The sequence below is a fragment of the Mobula birostris genome, chromosome 5 (genome assembly GCF_030028105.1).
Source record: "Mobula birostris isolate sMobBir1 chromosome 5, sMobBir1.hap1, whole genome shotgun sequence".
NCBI lineage: Eukaryota > Metazoa > Chordata > Chondrichthyes > Myliobatiformes > Myliobatidae > Mobula > Mobula birostris.
In genome coordinates this window covers 65231671-65255487 of record NC_092374.1, presented here as the reverse complement: position 1 = coordinate 65255487, position 23817 = coordinate 65231671, and the positions used below count along the sequence as shown (strand labels likewise).

At 42.2% G+C, this 23817-nt stretch overlaps 1 protein-coding gene across 3 annotated transcripts in view; it reads left to right on the top strand.

Moving 5' to 3' along the window:
- LOC140197761 (PALM2-AKAP2 fusion protein-like) overlaps positions 1-23817 on the top strand; it is a 390825-nt gene that overhangs the window by 62002 nt on the left and 305006 nt on the right. The gene's annotated exons all lie outside the window — the stretch shown is intronic.

Sequence of the window (23817 nt, the reverse complement as noted above, 5' to 3'; positions counted from 1 at the left end):
ATGATCATGTTGGAACCTATATGTTACATATTATAGCCAGGGAAACATTATTCACTGGAACATTGTGTAATAGTGGGATTCATTTTGATAAAGTAATGAATTAATCCAAAGGTCAATCTACCAGATATTGCAAGGCCATAGAAGTGAAAGGACATTTAGTTTGTAAGACCTTTGGCTGATGCTTGTGTGATCTGCATTTACTGTGCCCCAGTGGTCAGAATAATGTCTCTGAGTCAGGAAGTTGTGAGCTCAATTCCTGTTAGAGGTCTGAAAACAAGAGAAAATCTGCAGATACTGGAAATCCAAGCAACACACACAAAATGCTGGAGGAGTTCAGCAGGCCTGGCAGCATCTATGGAAAAGAGTAAACAGTCAATGTTCTGGACCAAGACCCTTCATCAGGACTGCTGAATTCCTCCAGAATTTTGCATGTGTTGCACAGGTCTGAAACTATGCCATGCTCATGGAGGCTTCAACTTTTGGATAAGCTGCTACACTCTTCACTGTGAATGATCCCAAGGAACTATTCTGAACAAGATCGGAAGATTTTCCTGGTGTCCTAGCTGTAGGAGCCACATGTCTATTTTCTGACTGCATTGCATTTTGTGGCAGGTTTATTATGGTGATCTGTCACGTGGGTTGGGATGTGTTAGAAGAAAATGAGTATAGTTATGTATTTACACTTTATTTTAGTTAGTTATTTAGTTTAGTCTAGTGAAGAGGGGATGAGCCACCAGGAATTATATCTTTTATTGACTCATAATTTAGTTCAACTGCTAATTGAAACGCTAACTTTGTTACTTCACCAAATACAACGCTATTATATCGCTTGATTGTATCGCTAATTTCATTATTTCACTAATTAGATTGCCAACTTCACTAACTAGAACACTAATTGGAACACTTAGATAGGCTAATTATGCTATGATACTGCTTAGTATCACTAATATTGCTATCAGACCACTAATTAGACTGTTATATCACTATTTAGTTGATTTTTTTAAAATCACTACAAGATCATTTGTCTTTTCCGGTTTTATAATAAAGGATCAAATGTACTTCTTCCGATTTGGAAATTCATTATTTAGAAGTGTGTCATACAGTGTCGACTACCCTGGCGTAGTCTCTCAGCGGTTTTGGTTTATTTTCAAGTAACAGCAACGCTAGTCAATATTAATTCCAAAACCAACATTGTCAATTCAGATTATCTGATCATTATCGAATTTGGGACTTCACTATTCACATTGACTGTGGAATCTCCTGTATTGCAAAAATGGCAAGAATGGCATTACTATAATGTGAAGGGTGGCCACTTTATTAGGCACACCTGTACACTTGCTCATTCATGCAAATGCAATATATAATCAGCCAATCATATGGCAGCAATGTAATGCAGAAAAACATTCAGACATGGTCAAGAGGTTCAGTTGTTGCTCACACCAAACATCAGAATGGGAAAGAAATGTGATCTAAGTGAGTTTGAAAGATGTGGAAAGATTGTTGGTGCCAGACAGGGTGGTTTGAGTATCTCAGGAACTGTTAATCTCCTGGGATTTTCATGTACAACAGTCTCTGGAGTTTACAGAAAATGGTACAGAAAACAAAAATGGAAAAATGGAGCGAAATCGCCTTGTTGGTTAGAGAGATCAGAGCAGAATAGCCAGATTAGTTCAATCTGACAGGAGGGCAACAGCAACTTGAATAAACATGTGTTACAACCGTGGTGTCCAGAAGATGATCACTGAACATACAGCGCGTCAAACCTTGGAGTGGATAAGCTACAGAAGCAGAAGTCCTCTGACATACACTCAGTGGCTACTTTATTAGGTACAGAAGGTATCTAAAAAAAGTGGCTGGTGAGTGTAAGTCTTGTATTCTCTTGTATTCTCATTCTTAAAAGTCACTTAACTTCTGCAGATACTTCTATTATTTTAAAATCTTCGGGATTTCAAAGATGCAGATCATGCAATAGGAAATTATGGAATTTCATAGGATTTGTATGTTTCTGTTTTCTTCTTTCCCTACCACAATGCCCACTGAGTACTAAGTTTTCTTCACAAAGCTGCAAATATTTCCTCATTACCACCTCCAAACATCAGTGAGATTGAGCATAGGTTCACCCAAGGAACAGCATGTGCACACATTAATTTTGATCAATGGGTATTAACTTAATCAGAGTTCCAACGCATTTGAATTGCTGCAGAAAAAGCAGGGTCTTTTGTAAGCTTAATTTCTGAGCAATCTTGTTGACCTGAATCATGTTTTCAGACTCCTCGGAACGAAAGCAGCCCTGTTCCAAAGTTTGACATGTAGAGCTGAAATTTATAACGTGCAGACTTATAAAATGACCTGAACACTGTCTCCTATCAGTACCAACATGGAATGTCAGCGCAAGCTGTATTTCCTTGCTGTTTGGACATTAAAATTTATGTTCATAGTTTCTCCAAAGCAAAGACCCATAAATATAAAATCAATTCACCCAAAGGGAAATTTATGAGAAACGTCATCGCAGAGAGTGAGTGGAATGTGGAACTCTATACCATATGGAGAATTTGTGGCAAATGGCATTGATATATACAAAGGGAAACCAGCATGACGCAAAAGAGGGATTGGGAGAGATGTGGATACTAGTGTGGGTGACATAACCTTGGCATGAGTCAGATGGGCTGAATAGCCTGTTTCCATCATAAGTTTGATGTAACTGTAATTGGTAGAAGTGCTTGAAAAAAAAATGTGCTTTTTTCATGGCAATGTGCCAGTATTTTGGGAATTACATACCATGAAGACAGCAAACCAGATGGTTGACGCTGACGCACTACTCACAGTAAGCACCAGAAGGGTAAATTCAATAATATCCTACATATTGAGCTTTTTATTTTATTATCTTTCTTATCTTTCAGTTAAGAGTTAACGTCTTTGCCTGGAGACAGGGGAGAAAAGCACATTCCTCAATGGAGGGTTGCATTATAAGAGTGGATATTAATCGTTAATGAAGCTGATCAAAGCAACTATTTCAGACTTTGAGAATCATAGTTACTAAAGTCATTACTGGTCCATGTACACATCACAAGGATTTATAGTTGAAATTTACTTCATCAAGACTTGCAAAATATCTTAGCTTTCATACCTACCTTTACTCTTTGTCGCTTCTCAAAGTATTCCATCAAAATATCAACCATTCTCTTCCATTCCATTTCAATATGATTGACTCTAAAATGCCCCCTGTAAAGCCATTTTGTCTATTTGGTCCTTCCATTAAATTTTTTTCAGGGACAATTAGGGGTGGCAGTAAATGACAGCTACAGTCAGATAAAAAGGAAAATCAGAAAAATAAACGTGAAACATAAGTTTCTGTATGTATTTGTATTGTGAATACTTTTGGCCTTTTGACCAAACCATCATGGGCTCTTTGTATAATATATGATATCATTTAGCTAAACACAGATCAACTAATGGAGACATAAGAGACTGCAGATCCAGGAACGTGGAGCTACACATAACAAGTTGGAGGAAGTCCATAGCAAATTCTAAATTGTCCCATTCAGGCCTAAAGATTTAATTACTGTGGAGGATTTTTTTCTCTTGTGGGATAACATCTTTCATGACCAGGGGGATCACTTTGCTTGGCAGGTGAGACTTGCGGCTGTGAAAACAATCTCAGGTTCTGCGACCTCCTCTTTGGTGGTTATAGGAGTTGGCTCTGAGACAGCAACAGGTGGTTATGACAGCTCCAAACACCTTTCTTCTCCTTCCTTTTTCTTCTTCTCATTTGTGCATCTTGATCTTGGAAAGTTGGATTTAATTCACTGGAGTATTCTCTTATTAATCCTTCTATTGCTCCCTTTATGATCTGATCTTTTCTCTTGGTCTCCTCATCCATAACATCATCTGATGAATCATTCATTTTTATATCTGCATTGATTTCTTTTTTTTTTGGCCTTCCATTTGTCCGGCTGGGCTTTGGTCTTTGCATCTACTTTTACAAACAGCTTTTGGTCTCCCACTTGAAGTTCATGCAATAATCGTAAAGCACGCAGAGTAGATTCTGGTTCTTTATACTCACAAAAGCTGAATACTTGCAACTTTCCTGAAGCTCCTTGAACTCTCTTCCAGCTTAAAACTGAGCCACATTTCGCAAGTAACTGGCTGGTTAACATATCGGAAGCTTTCTCAGATATGTTGCCTACAAAAACTGTTATAGTTGGACCACTGCTTTCATCATGTTCTCGATTCCTCTGAGCAACATGGTTCTTCCTTGGGCCAATATGCTTTCCAACCAGAAGCACAGAGGTTTCCACCAATGCCTGTTTGTCCTCTGTTGGTTAATAGTTCATGGTGTACAGCATGGAGACAGTTGTGGCACCATCCAGTATCTTTCTTAATTCACTTTCAGATGGTTTCATTTCAGAGCATGTGGCATTCAAATGGTGGATGGATCGATGTTGTTTCAGCCAATCATGTCCCCATAATGCTGGTTCTCCTGTTTTAAACACATACAAGCTCAATGTGGCTTATTCAGTGATGTATTACACTGTCATGAATGTCATTCCAACAAGAGGTATCTTTTCTCCAGTCGAAGTTCTTAGTTGGACATCTGCAGGCTTCAGTTTGGTATCTTTGAAGTGCCATTCAAACTCATTATGTGGAATGACTGGAACCACCGAACAAGTGTCCAATTCCATCTGAATTTACTTACCATTCACCTGATGTAAGCCATATGGCTCGTCTACTGCTAGATTTACATTATAAATCTCAAGTCTACACAGTCCTGTGTCACTCTCATGATGATCAGATTTTCATCAACAATATACAGATTAGTGCTCTTTTTGAAACTTCAACGTGACTTGTTATCTTTTTCTTTTCTCTGTGCTATCCATTTGGCTTTTGTCTGCCTGACATGCTCTTCGTATGTGTTCTACTTTGATACATTTTCTGAAAGTTTTACCTTTAAACCTTTATAGATCTGGTATACGTGAGCCACTGCCACAATGATAACACTATTTGTTTGGCCAGACTAGTTTCTGTTTAGACGTTGCAATTTTGTTCACGCTCACTTTCATTCCTGACTGCAAAAAATTTTGCCTCAGTCTGTGGTTTCCACTGAAACAGCAATTTCAACTTCACCCCTAGGCCTGAGTCGACGTAGTAGTAGTTTAAGTATATGTTGTGCTTCAGCTAGAAGCAGTTTTTGAATGCTTTCTCAATGTTTCCACAAACTAAACGATCTCTTAATGTATCATTAAGGCTATTACCGAACAGACAATGCTCAGAAATAGGGTAAGGGAACTAGTAGGTGGGTGACTCCCCAGAGTTAATAAGGTTAGTGATGGTGTGAGTGACAATGACCTGGTGTTCCTGAGTAGGGACCTGTTCAAGGGGCAAGCAAGAGAAGGTGTCTGAGAATTGTCAGCTGGCCTCAGCAAGGTAGGGTCTGCCAGACTACTACAGCATCTCCCTTATCTATGGGTTTGATAGTAAAGTTGGGATTCCTGTGGAGAGAGTGGAGAGCAGTGGGTTCAGAAGGAGTGAAGTTAGAATTGGAGAGTGGTGAAATCAAGATTGTTGATGTCTCGTCAGCAGTTAACAATGATCCAGGGCAGGGTGTCGAGGAAGAGGAGGAGGGTTGAAGATGGGAGAAGGGGTCATCGGTGCAGGCTGGAGAGTCCTTGCCAAAGAAGTAGGCAGAGAGATGGAGGTGGTGGAAGGGGAGCTCACTGAGGTGTGGGCTCAAAGGCACTAAGGTGAGGCCCTTAATGAGGAAGCAACATTCAGCCTCAGAGAAGGGAAGGTCAGAGGAAATTGTGAAGGCCTGGCACGGATGAGAGCTGGGGTCAGAGGGGGTAAGAGGGGTGGTGGTTTCTGAGGAGAGGGGAGGGTTTGGGTGTTCAAGGAAGTATTTAAAAAAGGTATAAAACAGCAGACATCATGGGTTCATAAAGAGTGAGTACCAGGTGATAATAACCATTAAAAAATGAGCAGAAATCTCTGGCTACATCAGAAAGGTTAGTATGTTTGATTCCACAAGAGAAAACTGGAATATGTATTCTGAGCTAATTCAACAATATTTTGAAGCAAATGAAATAGCCAATGAGAAACAAGTACCACTTTTGCTGTGCATTGGATTTAAAGACATACAGTTTGCCTCAAGGTTTGACTGCTCCAACCAAACCATCCATTTTGTGTGCATTATTTTTAATACTTGATTGTGTCTTTCCTTCTGAAGAACATGTGCTATTTTGCATTTTGTATCTCAGGCATCTCTCACTGCATTTTTATTTTAGTTCAGACATCTCACTGCACTTCAACAGGTCGGTAGCTGTCTTGGGGTTTTTTTTAAAATTCCTCATTGCCAATATTACTTTTTGAAACTTCAAAACATTAAACTCCTTCAAAGGAAGACCCAGGAGTCTGGGAATGTGGGTCTAACTTTGTGTTTATTTTAAGCAAGGCGTGCATGTATCACATGGTAGCATGACAATGTGTGCAATTTACGTATTTAAGCATGTAACTCATAATGAATTATTTAAACAAACAAGAATGGTTAATCAAACAATGTATATACAAGATTACTCAAATATTGCTGAAATATTGAATACATGACACTACCTAATCATTTTTTCTCAAATAGAGCTCTGTGTAAAATTATGTCAAAAAAGTCATTAACGAATGAAGGACATCACTTGAGTTCACCTCTCAAAGTCAAAGTAAATTTATTATCAAAGTACTTATTTGTCACTGTATATTATCCCAAGTTTCATACTCTTGTAGGAATTTACAGGAAAAAAAATAAATACAATAAAATTTTAAAAGCTATACATAAACAAAGACTGACTAGCAAACAGTGCAAAAGAAGACAAATAGTACAAATAAAAAAACAGTAATACTGAGAAATGTGAATTGTAGAGTCCTTAAAAGTGAGGTTGTTGGTTGTGGGATCTCTTCAGAGCTGAGCTGGGTGAAGTTATCCAAAATAGTTCAGGAGCCGGATGATTGTTGGGTAACAATGGTTTCTGAACATGGTGGTGAGGGACACAAGGATCCTGTTCCTCCTGCGTCGTAGTAAAGACAAGAAGAAAGCATGACCTAGGTGGTGGGGGTCCTTTATGATCAATGCTACTTTTTTAAGGCAGCCTTCCCTGTAAAAGTGCTGAGTGGTGAGGATGTACAGTATTTGAATATGATGGACTACTGCATTCTCCACTTTCTATAGAGAAATAATTTTAAAATGTAGATCATAATTTTAAGTTAGTCCATAACTGATGTTCTGTGAATAGTTCCAGTTTCCTTATCATCAGAAGAACATAAAATCATAAGACATAGGAGCAAAATTAGGCCATTTATTTTCCTTCTCAACCTTATTCTCCAAGTCCCTTTGCAACTTCAATATTGAATTTGCTCTCCATTTAGAAAAGAGTCTATACTTTTATTCCTTCTTCCAAAGGGCATGACCATACCCGGGCATTGTATTCCATCTGCCACACTTTGCCTTTTCTCTAAACTTTTCATATTCTTCTGCAGACTCCCTGCTTCCGCAACACTACCTGCCCCTCTACTTATCTTTGAATCACCTGCAAAATAAGCCACATAGCCATTAATTCCACCAGCCAGGTCATTAACATACAATGTGAAAAGTAGCAGACCACCTCTGACCCTGTGGAACACCATTAGGCACCAGCAGATATCCACAAAAGAGGCCCCTTTTATTCCCACTCTTTGCCTTCTGCCAGTCAGCCAATCTTCTGTCCATGCTAGAAACTTTCCTGTAATAACATAGGCTGTTATCTTACAACACGTACAAAAAGTGCAGGTGAGCACAGCAGGCTAGGCAGCATTTATAGGAAGAGGTACAGTCAACGTTCGGGCTGGAACCCTTCGTTAGTCCTGACAAAGAGGCCCGGCCCGAAACATCGACTGTACCTCTTCCTATAGATGCTGCCTGGCCTGCTGCGATCACCAGCATTTTTTGTGTGTGTTGCTTGAATTTCCAGCATCTGCAGATTTCCTCGTGTCTAGGCTCTTATCCTGTTCAGCAGCCTCATGTGCAGCACCTTATCATAGGCCTCCAGAATATCCGAATAAACAACATCCACTAACTCTCCTTATCCTACTTGTCATATTCCTTAAAGAATTCCAACAAATTTTCAGGCAAGATTTTCCCGTAAGGAAATCAAGCTGGCTTGGGCCAATTTTTTCATATACTTCGAAGTACCCAAAACCTCATCCTTAATAATGGACTCTAACATCCTGCCAACCACTGACATCGAGCTAATTGGCGTAAAAGTTCTTATCATTTCGCTCCCTCCCTTCTTTAAGAGGAGAGTGATACTTGCAAGGAAGACCATAGTAACAATACAAGAACGCACTCCTGAATGTTTTTACCTTTTGGGGTGGATTGAGGAGACTAATGTTTACTTTTCTGAAATATGTCAAAAGATTTAATAAACCACAAATAAATTTCCAATTGAGTAGGGTGTAAATTAGATTAAAGGACTGCATCCAAAAAAATCAGATTGGCGATATAGGAGATACATAAATGAGTTTTCAAATGTGATATTCAGAACGGGGTAATCTGAGAGAAAACAGGAGCAAGGAACAGTTGAGATGTGATGAATAAGACTTTATAAACATCAGCATGGACTAGATGGACAGAATTACCAACCTCTGGGCTGAGAAGTTACGGGATGGGACTCATCACCAGTCTTTTGTGGTCAGCCTTTCAAAGTTGATATCAGTGCCTCCTGGTCTTCCTCCAGAATTCAAGCCAAGGAAGCCACATATCCACACAAAATCACAACATTTATTTCAATCCCTGAAAGAATATCACCTATTCCTCTCATTGACATTAAAAATAGTCGCCACTGACTTTAAATCATAACATGATGATCAAATTTTTCTCATGTACCAAGAAGATAAGCATCAGACTACCACTGTTCAGTAATCTATCTGTACAGTCAAACATGGCTAATTGAAGAAAATATTATGCTTGGATATACATTATGTTTTTAAGTGTTATGTCTGGTGTGGGAGTAACATGCATTGTACAGGAAGAGAAATTACTTTGGTCTCTAGAATGTTTTGCCTCTGTCAGGTTGGCTCTTGAGACTTGAGAATTCTGTTTTTCTGGGTCAAAAAAAGTCTGCGACATTGATCCACATCAAATAGCAATTGATGCGCATTATAGATTGGGCAGACCATCGTTACAACAGACCTATGCCCATTAAAGATAGAATGGCATCTTAAGCAAAGGTCAAATTCTGATCTTGAGAAGCTTAATTAATTTGGAGGATTGGTTAATGGAAATAATAGAAGGCAATTACCAATGAAATGACTGGAGTGATACTTTATAAGTTTAAAGATGCCTGTACCATTTGTGAGCTGATGTTAAAGGCTGGTAGGCAAGTCGGTTTCATGCACAATATGCCTGTTAGAATTTCTAGGCTCCTTTGCAAAGACCTGATTGTGTATTAGCACCCTGTATTACAGGGATGACAGGACTTCTAGCAAGCAGCAAATCTGACAAGAAACAGGGGCTATTTAAACAGTGTACTCCAGCAAACACCCTACTGAATCTACTGCAAACAGATTCAGACTCTATTTAAACAGTGAACAACAATACAGAGACTGATGATAAAGCAGCTTTACAAATCTCAGCAAAAAGAATTCATGATAAAAATTTGGTAATATTTCCCAATATTAGCAGAATGATTTCTCCAGCAAAATAATTCTATAATAAGGTTACTGTGTGCACTTCCAACAGTGGGTCACCAGATGAGAATGACAGTGAAGTTAATCAGTCATCTCCATTCAAGCTGGTTGCTAATGACTTTGATTAAGGCATATTTGCAGAATTATTTGCAGGTCCAGATGAAGGGTCTCAACCTGAAACCTCAACTGTTTACTCTTTTCTGTAGCTACTGCCTGTAGCTCTTTTCTGTTCCTCCAGCATTTTGTGTGAGCTGCTTTTCAGACTTATATACAGTTATGGCCATTGTGTTCGAGGAAAAATATGGAGGCTTTGGAGAGGGTGTAGAAAAGTTCAACAGACTGTTCTCTGGGTTAGAGAGTATTAAATGTAAGTGTGAAGTATGCTGCTGTTACTGCTTCTCCAAATCCAGGGGCCAGATAGAGATTTTACTGTGTCCAGGCCAAGGCCATGGAACTTGGTGTTTGGTGGAGGGTTGGAAGAATAGCATAAGCAGAGGATCAGGGAAGGGAATTGATAGGCCAATGGAGAGGATCAGAGTGGGTCTGGGGTAAGACAGTCGTGGAGGATTAAGAATACGTAACCACATAGGAATGGAAGCTGAAGCTGTCCATTCATCCCAATCTGTCTTTACCATCATCACCGAGAGCTCAACTGATTTTTACATTCAGTGCCACTTTCCTGCATTTGTCTCCTGGTTAAATTAATATCTAAAAATTGATTGATATTTGCCACTTTGGGAGGACAATTCCAAAGAATCACTCTTGGTGAAAATACTTCTCTTATCTGTCCTGAGTTGTTGATCCTTCTTGTGAGAATGTGAAACCTGGTTCTATATGCCCAGCCAGAGGAAATATCAACTCCACATCTACTCTGTCCAGCCCCAAGCAAGTTTGTCTACTTCACTGAAATTCAGCTTAATCTCTCCTCAACAATTCCTCATTCCAGGGATCAATCCAGTGAATGTCCACTGCACTGTATCACAGGTATGTCTTTCCTGAAGTAGGAAGACCAAACCTGTGTACATTATTCCAGATTAAGCAAGGCTATATATAATTGTAGAAGATATATTTAAAATGAGTCTTAACTCCCCTTGTGATATGAGGCTGCAGGAAAGATGAGGGAGAAGACAATGGTAAAAGCAGAAGGAAAGCCTATTTGGAGATCAAGACTTCAAATGTAGTATACAGTTCATAGCATACTGGACAACAATGATCCCCAGCTTCCTGTAAGTCAGGGGTCCCCAATCTTTTTTGCACCACGGACCAGTTTAATATTGACAATATTCTTGTGGACCAGCCAACAGGGAGGGAGGGGGGTGGCGGGCGGTGGTGTTCAAATAGGGTTGCCAACTTTCTCACTCCCAAATAAGGGACAAAAGTAGCAGTCAAATACGGGACACTTGTGTTTACCCTGAGAAAGACTACCATGACCATGAAGCCTTGCGCGGGCACCTGTGTGCGCATGCGTGTACGTGCCGATTTTTTTTCTACATGTCGGTTTTGGCTTAATGTTCCTGATTCTGTTTAAACTACATTGTACATTATATAGGCTGTATATTTATTATATCATTCCTGCTTTTACTATATGTTAGTGTTATTTTAGGTTTTATGTGTTATTTGGTATGATTTGGTACGTTATTTTTTTGGGTCTGGGAACGCTCAAAAATTTTTCCCATACCAATTAATGGTAATTGCTTCTTCACTTTACGCCATTTCCACTTACGAACGGTTTCATAGGAACGCTCTACCTTAGTGGGGGAAATACGAGACAAGGGCGGTCCCGTATGGGACAAACCAATTTAGCCCAATATACGGGATGTCCAGGCTAATACGGGACAGCTGGCAACCCTATGTTCAAGTCCAACTGTGTGTGACAGGGAATGAGGAAAGGTACAGCTGACTCGTATCATTTCACATCGCCAAATCATATTGTTTCCTCGCGGCCCGGTGGCACGTGCTTTGTGGCCCGGTCCTGGTCCGCGGCCCGGTCATTGGGGACCACTACTGTATGGTTCCAAGATACAGACTATTCACAGCAGATACCTTAAAGCATTGGGGTGGTGCTATCAGTCGTGTCTCTACAGAGTTCTACTGGCAGAATTGAACCAACACCTGTATCCCCTCTCAGTCCAACATCCCCAACATAGAGGCTCCAGTGACACTCTATCAGTGCCATTCGTATGCCAGCACCAGACTTCCAAAGCAGACACTCTGTTTTACACTGACCACAAGAGGACCTCAGGTGGACTTGAAAATGTGCAACATCCCTACCAACTCCCAAAGAAGGCACACCAATGTCTTTACTTTCTTAGACAATTAAGGAGGTCCGGCATGTCAATGAACACTAATAAACTTCACAGTTTACTGGTTGCCTTATGGCCTGGAGCTGCAATTCAAATGCACAGGAATGCAAGAAGCTTCAGAGAGTAATGGACTCAGTCCAATACATCACTGGCATATCCCTTTCCACCATCTTCTCAAGAAGACAACACTATCAAAGGGCCTTGCTGTCCAGGTGGCAGCATCTCCTTGCCGCTACCATCAGGCTGAAGGAACAGAAGCCTGAAGCTCCACACTACCAGATTCAAGAACAGCTATTTCCCTGCAGCTATTTGGATCTTGAACCAATCTGTAAAACCCTAATCACTGCCTCTGTATAGCAACATTATGGCCTCTTGACCATTTTGAACTACAATTGATTTTTTTTTGTTAGAATTGTGTTCTTTCTTGCATAAGCTTATATAATTAACTCATCAAACTTATCAAGACTAATCAATAAGCTCCAAGACCTTGGCCTCAATACCTCCTTGTGCAACTGGATTCTGGATTTCCTCACTTGTAGACCCCAGTCAGTTCAGATTGGCAATAACATCTCCTCCACGATCTCCATCAGCCCAGATGCACCACAAGGCTGTGTGGTTAGCCCCTGCTCTACTCACTTTACATCTATGACTGCGCGGTAAAGCACAGCTTCAATGCCATATTCTAGTCTGCTCATTATGTCTCTGGTACTATATTCTTGTGATATTGCAGCAACTAAGCTTTTCATTGCACCTATACATATGTGTACCTGTGCATATTACAACAAACTCAGCCTTGACTTTGGCGTTGAATGCTTGGAAGTCCCTGGCCCACAGCCCCTCAGATTTGAGGAGGAGCGTTCAAGAAGGTGTTAAGGAATTCAAAGCCATGCAACAGGAGAATAAAGCCTAGAATACATGGCCGAAGGCATGCAGCACTTTCCAAAATGAGTCAGCTACCTTGTGTCCCACCTATAGGAGAACCTGCTGTCCCACACTAGTCTCACCAGTTACCTCAGAACTGAGAGAAATAGAAGAGAAGCAACTTATTCTCCATCCACAAAGACTGCATGAGAGAGAAAAAGCAAGGGCTGACACAATCATGTGACCTCAGACAGAAGTTCCTTCAGGTTCGCGAGACTGAGAGGCTGCACGGAGTGTCATGAAAAGGCTTGGAAGTGGCTGTTATTGTGCTTCCCTTTGGAAAATGACTTTTCAAATATTTAATGCTGAAAAAAGCAGTACTGCACGAATGGATTTCTTGATTAGATTAAATTCCTGCCTTAGAGAGAGTGCAACAAAGGTTCACTAGACCTATCTCTGGCATGAAGAATTGTCTTATGAAGATAGATTGAGCAGACTTGGCCTATTTTCCCTTGAGCTCAGAAGAATGAGGTGATCTCACTTAAAATGATAAATTCATAAAGGCTTGACAGGGTAAGTGCTGACAGATTATTTCAGCTGCCTGGGGAGTCTAGAAGCAGGGTCCTCGGTTACCATGTCAGCCATTTTGGACTGTGACGCAGAGACATATAGTCACAAACTTGGATCTGTCATTAATTAGATTCAAAACAGAGGTCAGAGATGTTTGGGATATTAAGAAAATCAAAGAAATGGAAAATCATATGAGAAAATGACACTACAGTTAAAGATTGGTCTTAACCCCTTTGACTAAAGGAGCAAGTTAAAGGGCAATACACTCTGTTCTGTCTCCCATTACTTAAGTTCTTTTTGGCAAAAATCATTAATTCTGTTTTTGTTTTCTTTCATTCTCCCCATGATTCATGGGATCCAGCCTCTTTACACTCCCTTTGTTGCCTACTGTGATATATCCTCAAATTGTCTTAATTACATTTACGTTTCCTCTTCCAGCATCTCCTATTTATCTATAATTCTGTGTGTTTAATTTTCCTTCCTTTTAATTGGTCTTAATCATGCAATGATTTCCTCTGTTTCCACTAAGTACCATTATCTTCCATTTTCCTTTCCCCTTTTCTAGTTTTACACCTATCTAAAATTCCCAAGTGATTCTACTAAACCCATTGAATTCCTTCAGCAGATTGTTTGTTAATCCCAAATATTCCTTTCTTTATCAGTTACCCATATGATCTTCCCCATTAAAATTAAGTCTACTGGTTTGGAAATCCAAATTGTAGAGAGAACATGCAAGTTTGTGGAAATTTCAAAAACCTTGATCAGCGTACTCCAAAATCTGTTGTAATTTAACCCTTACAAGCCCCAGGAGTAGTGGCAAATTAGAACTAAGACAAAGAATGTCACCTTAAAGGAATTAATCATGTGCTTTTAAGGTCTATAGGGGATCATTGGGAACTGCTTGCTAAGGCTGCCCTCTCCCACTGACCCCATCCCTAGGAAGGAAATGAGCCAGGCAAAGAAATGCTAGCTGCTTTAGCAGAAGGACAAGAAGGTGAGATGGTGTCCTTGGTCTTTACAGATACAGGAAATCCCTCCTCACCTGCAATGCACCTTCACCATCCCAGCATTTTGGCATGCGTTTATGTAAGCACTTTCATGGCTTCAGAGTGATTTATAGCCAATTACCTACTTTTGAAAAGTGGTCCTGTTACAATGTCGATAACATGGTAGCCATTCACAAAACAGGCTGCTTTCATGCTGTTGTCTGAGGATTAAGCGCTCTACAACATGGGAGATAACACTCCTGTCTCATTTAGAACAGTACAATAGTACCTTTAAAGTGCAATTGAGAGGGCAGGTGGCGCTCACTTTATCAGAAAAGTGGCACTCCCTCAGTGCTAAATTGGAATGCCTGCCCAGCTTTTTGTGCTGAGTAATTTGGACCATAGCCTTTTAACCCCAAGACAAGAGTTAACCGACTGAGTCTGAGTCCAACACTGCCGTTGAACCTATAACGAACATGCATATTAAGAGTAGGTGTAGACCACTTGGCTCTTCATGTCTATCTCCACCTCAAAAATATTTAAAAACTCTACTTCCACAGCCTTTTGAGAAAGGAAATTCCAAACACTCCCTATCCTCTGAGATCTTTCTGACTAACACAAGCAGCCAAGTACTTTTAAATATTGACCCCTTAGCTCCAAATTTTCTGACAAGTGAAAACATCATCCTGTCTGGACCCCTTGGGATTTAACTATGTCAATACTTTCCTCACTCATTCTTCTAAACTCCAAGGGTTGCAGCCTAGCCTGTCAACCTTTTCCTCATGTGGCAACCCACACATTCAGAGATCTAGTAAATCTTCTCTGAGCTGTCCCTCAGAAACCTTCTTCCTTAAATCAAAGCGGTAAGCCAGATCTAACCCTTCTCAACATTAACATATCTAATTGAATATCCCATCCTGTGTCATATTAACTTCCTACTATTACCTGATAGAAATTCCTAAGGAGGCTTGATAATGGGATAGAAGACAAAGGGAAATCTCCTGGCCAGCTTTCCCACAACATAAATTTGACATTATTCCAGTGGAAAATTCGTCTCCACCGCAAAGTCCAAAATGTTCCATTTTTCCAAAGGTGACCTCACTAGTGCAAAATGTGAAATATATGGTTGATATAGCCTGCTTCATCCAACTGTCATTAATTGTCACCTTCAGGGTCCCCTCTTAGTCACAAACCATCCTGATTCAGAAATACAATCACTCAAAATTAATGATTCTGAACACCAGAACTCAAACCTCAACAGCACAGTGGGAGCATCATCAATGGTTTGGTGGTTCAAAGGTTCCATTTGAAATCAGAGAATGTATTCAGTATACAACCTGAAATTCTTGCTCTTTGTAAACATCCACAAAACAGAAGAAACCCCAAAGTATGAGTGACGGAAAAACGTTAGAAGCCCATCAGAGCGAATAAACTCTTCTCCCCTTTTGCTGCCTGACCTTACTTGCTTTGGCTCTGACTTTATGATCAATAGGAGGTCACAGACCTGAAACATTACTCTTGATTCTTGAACTTTTCTTGATCCCCATATGTTGTCCAGCCTTTGACAAATTCTTTTGTTAATGTCAAATGATTTCTGAGATCAGCCATTCACTTATCCTTGAATTTCACTGATTGAAACTTGGCACATTCAGGCAGTAATTCTCCATTATTGCAGAGGCTCATTCAAATGTAGTCACTCATTTCAATATTATACTTTCATATAAAATTCAAACCTGATGGAAGATAGTGTTATACAAATCAATTTTGACCCAGTGAGTTCTTTGGGATTGAGGGATACAGTACTTCCATTCCAGTTCTCTAGGTTCTGAAAAAAAAATGATCAAACTAAGATGGGACCCAAGGACTCTTCGAAAAGTGGAGCAGGAGGTGACTGAGAGGATGGGTAATTTGTGAGTTGGTGCTCCCTTTCCACTGTCACCAAGAACCACTGTGCATTTCCAGTACATCCAGGGCTAAGAGTGTTGTAAAAGCAAGCCTGAAGGCTTTGTGTGTCAGTTCAAGGTGCATTCATAAGAAGGTGGATGAATTGAATGTGCAGACAGTTATTAATGAATATGATATAGTTGGGATCACAGAGACATGGCTCCAGGGTGACCAAGGATGGGAGCTCAGCATTCAGGGATATTCAATATTCAGGAGGGATAGACATGAAAGAAAAGAAGGTGGGGTGGCATTGCTGGTTAGAGAGGAGATTAACGCAATAGAAAGGGAGGACATTAGCCGGGAGGATGTGGAATTGATATGGGTTGAGCTGCATAACACTAAGGGGCAGAAAACACTGGTGGGAGTTGTGTACAGGCCACCTAACAGTAGTAGTGAGGTCGGAGATGGCATTAAACAGGAAATTAGAAATGCGTGCAATAAAGGAACAGCAGTCATAATGGGTGACTTCAATCTACATATAGATTGGGTGAACCAAATTGGTAAGAGTGCTGAGGAAGAGGATTTCTTGGAATGTATGCGGGATAGTATTCTGAACCAACATGTCAAGGAACCAACTAGAGAGCAGGCCATTCTGGACTGGGTATTGAGCAATGAGGAAGGGTTAGTTAGCAATCTTGTCGTGCGAGGCCCCTTGGGTAAGAGTGACCATAATACGGTGGAATTCTTCATTAAGATGGAGAGTGACATAGTTAATTCAGAAACAAGGGTTCTGAACTTAAAGAAGGGTAACTTTGTAGGTATGAGACGTGAATTAGCTAAGATAGACTGGCAAATGATACTTAAAGGGTTGACGATGGATATGCAATGGCAAGCATTTAAAGATCGCATGGATGAACTACAACAATTGTTCATCCCAGTTTGGCAAAAGAATAAATCAAGAAAGGTAGAGGCTGACAAGGGAAATTAGGGATAGTATCAATTCCAAAGAAGAAACATACAAATTAGCCAGAAAAAGTGGCACACCTGAGGACTGGAAGAAATTCAGAGTCCAGCAGAGGAGGACAAAGGGCTTAATTAGGAAAGGGAATAAAGATTATGAGAGAAAGCTGGCAGGGAACATAAAACTGACTGTAAAAGCTTTTATAGATACGTGAAAAGAAAAAGATTAATTAAGACAAATGTAGGTCCCTTACAGTCAGAAGCAGGTGAATTGATCATGGGGAACAAGGACATGGCAGACCAATTGAATAACTACTTTGGTTCTGTCTTCACTAAGGAGGACATAAATAATCTTCCGGAAATAGTAGGGGACCGAGGGTCTAGTGAGATGGAGGAACTGAGGGAAATACATGTTAGTTGGGAAGTGGTGTTAGGTAAATTGAAGGGATTGAAGGCAGATAAATCCCCAGGGCCAGATTGTCTGCATCCCAGAATGCTTAAGGAAGTAGCCCAAGAAATAGTGGACACATTAGTGATAATTTTTCAAAACTCTTCAGATTCTGGATTAGTTCCTGAGGATTAAAGGGTGGCTAATGTAACCCCGCTTTTTAAAAAAGGAGGGAGAAAGAAACCGGGAAATTATAGACCAGTAAGCCTGACATCGGTGGTGGGGAAAATGCTAGATTCAGTTATCAAAGGTGTGATAACAGCACATTTGGAAAGCAGTAAAATCATCGGACAAAGTCAGCATGGATTTGTGAAAGGAAAATCATGTCTGACGAATCTCATAGACTTTTTTGAGGATGTAACTAGTAGAGTGGATAGGGGAGAACCAGTGGATGTGGTATATTTGGATTTTCAAAAGGCTTTTGACAAGGTCCCACACAGGAGATTAGTGTGCAAACTTAAAGCACACGGTATTGGGGGTATGGTATTGATGTGGATAGCGAATTGGCTGGCAGACAGGAAGCAAAGAGTGGGAATAAACGGGACCTTTTCAGAATGGCAGGCAGTGACTAGTGGGGTACCACAAGGCTCAGTGCTGGGACCCCAGTTATTTACAATATATATTAATGATTTAGACGAGGGAATTAAATGCAGCATCTCCAAGTTTCTGGATGACCCGAAGCTGGACGGCAGTGTTAGCTGTGAGGAAGGTGCTAAGAGGATGCAGGGTGACTTGGATAGGTTAGGTGAGTGGGCAAATTCATGGCAAATGCAATTTAATGTGGATAAATGTGAGGTTATCCACTTTGGTGGCAAGAACAGGAAAACAGATTATTATCTGAATGGTGGCCAATTAGGAAAAGGGGAGATGCAACAAGACCTGGGTGTCATTGTACACCAGTCATTGAAAGTGGGCATGCAGGTACAGCAGGCGGTGAAAAAGGCGAATGGTATGCTGGCATTCATAGCAAGAGGATTCGAGTACAGGAGCAGGGAGGTACTACTGCAGTTATACAAGGCCTTGGTGAGACCACACCTAGAGTATTGTGTGCAGTTTTGGTCCCCTAATCTGAGGAAAGACATTCTCGCTATAGATGGAGTAAAAAGAAGGTTCACCAGATTGATTCCTGGGATGACAGGACTTTCATATGATGAAAGGCTGGATCGACTAGGCTTATACTCTCTGGAATTTAGAAGATTGAGGGGGCATCTGATTGAAATGTATAAAATTCTAAAGGAATTGGACAGCCTAGATGCAGGAAGATTGTTCCCGATGTTTGGGAAGTCCAGAACGAGGGGTCACAGTTTGAGAATAAAGGGGAAGCCTTTTAGGACTGAGATGAGGAAAAACTACTTCACGCAGAGAGTGGTGAATCTGCGGAATTCTCTGCCACAGGAAACAGTTGAGGCCAGTTCATTGGCTATATTTAAGAGGGAGTTAGATAAGGCCCTTGTGGCTAAAGGGATCATGGGGTATGGAGAGAAGACAGGTATAGGGTTCTGAGTTGGATGATCAGCCATGATCGTACTGAATGGTGGTGAAGGCTCAAAGGGCTGAATGGCCTACTCCTGCACATATTTTCTATGTTTCTATGTTTACATGGCCTCAAGGTTCTTGGTACAATCCTGAACTCTCCTTTCTGTCACAATGGCAGAAATTGGGAGCAAGGGTGGACCCAAATGCAAGACACATCTTGTGAGGTTAATTAAATTTAGTTTATTGTTTGATATCAGGAGAGCTAGGCAGGAGCAGGAGTAGTGAACTGGACAAGGACTGAGGACTACGACTAGGCTGGGACCAAGGGTCTGGGCTTGGACTCGGAATCGGCTCCCAGAACTAGAGGAGACATGAAGAGCCTAGGGTATGGACTCTGAGCCCGAGACTGGGCAAGGACCCAGTACCTGGGTCTTGCCTCGGGCTCGGACCCCAGAACCGGGCAAGGACATGACATGGACTAGGGAGAGGAGGAACATGGGAACACAGAGCCTCGGTCTCGGGAGAGCAGGTATATGGAACCATGGACACATTCACAGAACATAGAGTCGGGACCCCTCCTTGGGTACAGGACATAGGGCCGGGACTCATGACCCTCCGCGGGGCAATGGCAAGATGGCCTGACTTACCCCACAGAGGCGAGGACAAGAGACGACACAACATGACCCCCCGCAGGGCAACAGCAAGATGGTCTGACTTATCCCACAGAGGCGAGGACAAGACAAGACAAGACATGACTCCCCGTGGGGCAACGGCATGACAGCCAGACTTACCCCACGGAAGCGAGGACCAGACAAGACAAGACCAACACGAATGAACACCAGACAGTACCTATCTAGCTCCGGTGATGGAACGAGACCGAAGTGCAGGCGAGGGCTGCAGACGAGGGCTAGAAGCAAGAGGGGCAGAGAAGGGATTCAGACAAGGGGGTAGGACAAGAATCACAGACCGCCAGGGCCAGGACTAGACTCAGAACTGGGAAGCTGCCAGGGCCAGGATTTGACCTGGTACTTGAACGCCGCCAGGGCCAGGACTTGACATGGTACTTGAACGCCGCCGGAGCCAGGACGTGGACATGGTGCTCGGATGCCGCCGGAGCCAGGACGTGGACGTGGCCGCTGGAGCCAGGACGTGGACGTGGTGCTTGGATGCCGCCGGAGCCAGGACGTGGACATGGTGCTTGAACGCCGCCGGAGCCAGGACGTGGACGTGGTGATTGGATGCCGCCGGAGCCAGGACGTGGACGTGGTACTTGGATGCCACCGGAGCCAGGACATGGTGCTTGGAACCTCTGGGTAGTGCCGAGCTCTCGACTCGGCCCGGGAACAGTAGACAGCGGCTCCTGATTCTCTCTGGCGGGTTAACTGACGGACCCACCTCGGTGAGGAAACTTTGCAGGCTCGCTTCGGCGAGGTAACTGGACAGGGTTGCTCCGGTGAGGAAAGGCGAATTACCGGCACTCGCTTCGGGCGGAGACAAGGCTTGCTCCGGCCAGATGCCATTGGCACGCCGTGACTTTGCAGACGCTCCCGCGCCGAACACTGAAAGCCGGAGACTATAAAGTACCGGTTTGGCCGGGTGTTAATTGCCTCTAATCACCAAAGTCAAGGGACACGGGAAAACAGGGAATCAATGGTCCGAATCGTAACATAAACAAGCTAAATTTAAAGGAACCCCGATCCGGACTATGACACTTTCCCACTTTCAGTGGGCTTGGACCAGAGGTCCCAAGGGGTGAAGATGTTCCACATTTGCCACCTGTTCCCATTATTACAGCAATAAGAATTCTGGGCTTTTTGGATGACATTTTGCTAAGATCTTGTGTTACTTTGTTCATTTGTGTAATGTCTGTGATTTGTAGGAGCTGGACTAGTCTGTGAGTATGCAGATGGCTGGAGAGGCCAGTCCATACTCGATAAGTTCTTTGGCAGCATGGACAAATGACAGCAGGGACATTGGGTTGGGGGTCACTGGCTCGGGCTTTCCAGGCCATCCTATGTCTCTCTGCTGCGATTGCCCTTTCTATCTCATGTGTCACTGTACTCTTGTGGAGGGAGGAGCAGCACTCAACCTGATCCTGGATGATGTCTGGGTTGATGCCAAAGGCTGTTAATGAAGTTTTCACAGTGTCTTTATGGCTTTTCCTTTGGCCTCCACAGGAACGCTTTCCTTTCTGTAATTTGACATAAAGCAGTCTTTCAGGCAACCAATGGTCTGGCATACAAGCTACGTGGCCTGCCCAGCAGAACTGGGACTGCATCAGAATAGTGTAGACTCTGGGCAGGCCTGGCTTGATAAGTACCACAGTGTCAGGGATTCTGTCTTGCTGCTTAATATTGAGGACCTTTCTGAGGCTGACAGTGCGAATGGTTCACTTTCTTGGCATGCAGTTGGTACTGTTTGTGTTTCACAGGCATAAAGCAGAGTAGGAAGTTCTACAGCACGACTATACACCTTCAGCTTCATCTGTAGGTCTATGGCTCTTCTGTTCCAGATGTCAGTATAAAGTCTGCTGAAGGCTACACTTGTTTTGGCATCCTGGCATTTACTTCATCATTAATGATGATGTTTTGGGACAGTGCGCTGCTGAGATACATGAAATTGTTCACTGGGTTGAGTCTTTGACCATCGATCGTGATGTTTGGCTCAACGTCTCATTTCCCTGGAAATGGCAGATGCATTACTTCAGACTCCTCGGTGTGGATGGTGCACCCAAAGTTGGTACACACGTCAGAAAACTTGGTGACACAGCACTGCATATCATCTTTTGAAACAGCATCGAGAGTATAGTTATCAGCAGAAAGGAAGTCTCCGATGGTGCCTGTCTTTCATAACCTTAGTTTTTGCTTGGAGTCTTCAGAGGTTGAATACTTTGCCATCAGTGCAGAATCTGATGTCAATGCCTATATCAACTTGACAGAAAACCCTATACTGAATAGCATTGGTGCCAAGACGCAGCCCTGTCTGACCCTGTTTGAGATGGGGAAGGGCTCAGATGTCTCACCATTCTCCTGAACTCTATCTTGCATGGCATCATGGAATCACTGCACCATGGTGATAAATTTCCTTGGGCACTCGCACTTCCAGGATCTTCCACAGATCATCTCTGCTAAGAGTATCAATGACCTTTGTCAGATCGACATAGCAGGAGAGCAGGTCATTGTTTTGATCCTGTCATTTTGCTTGCAGTTACCTTGCAGCAAACATCATGTCGATAGTCCAGCACTCTTTCTGCAATCCACACTGCCTCTCTGGTAGGAGTCCCGGATCATGGTGTGATGTGAGGCAGTTGAGAAGAAGCCTGGTGAAGATTCTGCTGGTGATAGACAGCAAGGATATCCCCCAAAAGTTGTCACAGGACTGTCGGTTTCCCTTTCACTTATAAAGGTGGATGATAAATGTGTCTTTAAATTCCTGTGGAATCACCTCTTGCCACTATAAGTACTTGGGACAGGGAATCGATGGTCTTGTCATTTATAGTCAAAGGATGATTGAGATCACTGTTAAAGTACTCAGCCCACCTATCAAGCATTTTCTTTTTGTCCATGTTCCCATCAGCATGAAGGAGAGGGGATGATCTTGATGATGTGGGGCCATAGACTTAGTGCCACAGTAGAAGCTTTTTATGTCATCCTGTCTGCATATACATGGATCTCAACAGTTTTATTGCTCAGCAAGGAATCCTGCATCTGGAGGAGCTTGTGTTGTATAGTATTTGAAGGCATCCTTTTTGAGTGAGGAAAGCTTTGTGGAGATGAGGTTTCTCATCAGCAGATGTTCGATGTCAACACAGTTTCATAATACCAGTCCTTGTGCGTTCTGGTAACAAACCCCAGAATCTCTGTAGCTTTGCTGTAGAGCAGCTCTTGAAGAGTTGACCAAGCAATTTTGACATTCTGATTGGCCAGAGGAGTGGAGTTTAAAGCAGTCTTCCACGGTGTCAACAAAAGTTTGCTTTATGTTGCTCTTTTCAGCTTGGAAACGTTCAGCCATCTTGGGACTTTCTTTCCTTGAGGGCATCACTGGGACCAAATATGGATGTTCAGTTTAGAAACGATGAGACAGTGGTCTGTCCAGCATTCAACACTGCACATAGATTTTGTCACCCTTAAATCCTGCCTGTCTCTCGTCCTGATGATGACATAGTCAATTAGATGCCAGTGCTTAGAGCAAGGGTACATCCACAAAATCTGTTACAGGTGGGAAGACAGAAGATGGAGTTGGTGATCAACAATTCATGTTCTGCACATGTTTGAAGTAATGAAGACTGTTGCTGTTGCAGCAGCCAGTGCTATATTTCCCAAAGACTCCATCCCAGGACGTTTTGTCAGAACCTACCCTTGTGTTGAAGTCATCAAGGATGATGAGGTCCACTTTGGGAACAATAGCAATAACTGAGTGTAGTTCTTCATAGAACTTGTCCTTGACATCATCTGGATTGGTCGTGATTGGGGTATAAGCACTGGAAATGGTGACCTGCTTCCTACCATGTGACAGGTCATGGTCATTGTCCAGATCTTGTCATTCACACCATATGAAGGTCCAGCAAACTTCACTGCAAATCCATTTTTCAGCCTCACATCAGTCATTATTTCCTCTTTCACTC